Source organism: Colobus angolensis, unplaced genomic scaffold (assembly GCF_000951035.1).
Source record: "Colobus angolensis palliatus isolate OR3802 unplaced genomic scaffold, Cang.pa_1.0 Scaffold315, whole genome shotgun sequence".
Taxonomy (NCBI): domain Eukaryota; kingdom Metazoa; phylum Chordata; class Mammalia; order Primates; family Cercopithecidae; genus Colobus; species Colobus angolensis.
The window spans coordinates 188863-191159 of NW_012116433.1; the positions used below are offsets into that span (position 1 = coordinate 188863).

Sequence of the window (2297 nt, forward strand, 5' to 3'; positions counted from 1 at the left end):
CAAACGACCCCGCAGCTCCGTGCTACCACGCAGGATGCCGTTTCGGACTTGCAGGGAGTTGTCGCAGTCCGGTTTTGGCTGCACCTTCTACAGCTAGGGTGGAAGTGTCAAGCAAGATGTTGTCGCTGGTGTCATGATGTCCGGGTGAGAAGCTTACCTGGCAGGCTGCCAGGGCCAGCTAAGAGAACTGGCGCCGGGAACCCGCGCGCCCGGGAAGGGGCGGGGAGGTGGGCGGAGCCTGGCAACCTCGGGACCACCAATAGGATGCTCAGCCGGAGCTGGCCCTGCGCGTGACGCAGCGGAGCTCGGAGGCAGGGGGCGTAGGGGCCGGGCTGTCCGGCGCTTTATCTCTCTCTGCCGCCCAGCAGGCGACGTTGCGGGCGCTGGGCGCCAGGAGAGCTTCCCGGAGCCGACCTTCCGGTTGGCCGCTCTGTGACTGCTTACCGGCTCTGCCGTCTTGGCCGAAGTCCCCGCTGCCGGGCGCGGGCCTCAGGTAACGGTGGTGCTCCCGCGCCGCTCCTCGCTTCCCGCTTGGGTCCACCGGCCTCAGTCCGCGGGGAAGCGGTGGCGGCAGCAGCTCTGACTCGGCCTTGTGCTGGACTGTGCTGCGGAGAAGGCGAGGCTCGGCGAGTGCAGGGGAGTTGGGGAGGAGAGGGCGGGAAAGTTACCGTCAGGCGCCCGGTTCACGGGAAGCCTTTTAAACCCTGCACGCTGGTTTGGTATTCCCGAAATCTCGTGGCATCTCTCAAGTCGGTAGTAAAGAAAGTTAGGAATTGGAAGACGTTTTATTCTTTAAAAAGCGAAACCAAAAATGCACTCAGGAAGTCAGCCTTTTAATGATTTAGAGAAAATGTGTGAAGGGAAGGATGGCATTAGCAAGACGTGAAAATCTGTATGGGCACCAGAACCTTTAATCAAGCTCATGTTTTATTTTAAAATATTAGGATGTAGGTAAGTTTCTGTTTTCCCTAAGTGTTAATGGCCATGTAATTTAAGTAATATGTATATTGAACAACTATCTCTAAGCGAGAAACAACTATATAAACTTTATTCTCTGTATTTATATATAGGTTAAGTTGGTTGGTCACTTTTTTTTGTTTGTTTGAGACGGAGTCTCGCTCTGTCGCCAGGCTGGGGTGCAGGGGCGCAATCTCGGCTTACTGCAACCTCCGCTTCCCGGGTTCAAGCGATTCTCCTGCCTCAGCCTCCCGAGTAGCTGGGATTACAGGCGTGTGCCACCACGCCCAGGTAATTTTTGTAGTTTTAGTAGAGAAGGGGTTTCACCATGTTGGACCAAGCTGGTCTCGAACTCCTGACCTCGAGTGATCCGCCCGCTTCGGCCTCCCAAAGTGCTGGAATTACAGGCGTGAGCCACCGCTCCTGGCCTGTTGGTCACTTTTTAATGTTTAAGTGACTGCCACCTATTTAAACCACTTCTTTTTCCCAGTGTACTTGGTTTCCTCTTCTTGAAGTAGAATTCAATTTGAAGCTTTGTGTGTGTGTGTGTGTGTGTGTGTGTGTGTGCTTTTTAAAAGTTGGGCGGTGTCGGTGAATGACTTGTTAAGGAAGTCTGTGTGTTGTCTGGGTGTGAGAATGGGTTTTGGAAGGAGCTCTGTGGCACTGAATTGTCGTTTAGAAATGCACGTGTTTTAGTGAATCACGTGCTAAGAACCCATCTGAGGTTTCACAGTCTTTTAGGATAAAGACCTACTGAGTGAGCACACTCTTTTTATCTCTGGTTCATTTGGCCCACTTTCCTTCTGGCTTTCCAGGTTCATGCCACACTGGCTTTATTTTTGTTACTGGAAAGCTACATTTTCTTTCCTATCTCCTGACTTTTGGGAGTTTCCTCCACCTCTAATGCTGTATTCTCTGCCTCCCTCCAACTCTTATACCTGCCTCATATATCAGCCCACATATCGCTTCCTCTGGAAATCACCCCATCCCCATTAAGCCCTCCATGAACTCTTTATTCTCCTTAGCAGAAGTTGATCATTAATTGTAATGAATTAGTTGCTTTGTTCCTCTGCTAGTACATTTCATGAAGGCTGGTTTAGCTATCTGTTAATTCTCAGGGTCTGGTCCAGCACTTGGCCCAATGAAAGAGTGAGTAAGTTGGTAGACAGAGGAAGGAACTTTTGAATGAGAAATACAGTGATCCCCACTTAGCCGCTTTCTGTAGTGTCAGCTACCTAAGGTGGGAAACGAGTACAATAAGACATTTCGAGAGAGACCAAGTTCAAGTGAATTTTAATACAATATATTGTTAATCTCTTACTATGCCTAACTTATTGAAA

General features: G+C 50.3%; 1 protein-coding gene across 1 annotated transcript in view; it reads left to right on the plus strand.

The window, feature by feature from the left end:
* Positions 1 to 258: 258 nt before the first annotated feature.
* SOAT1 (sterol O-acyltransferase 1) overlaps positions 259 to 2297 on the plus strand; it is a 63430-nt gene continuing 61391 nt past the window's right edge. Inside the window, exon 1 of the mRNA XM_011951159.1 lies at positions 259 to 493. The gene's annotated coding sequence lies outside the window, so the exon portion shown is untranslated. The remainder of the gene's footprint in view (positions 494 to 2297) is intronic.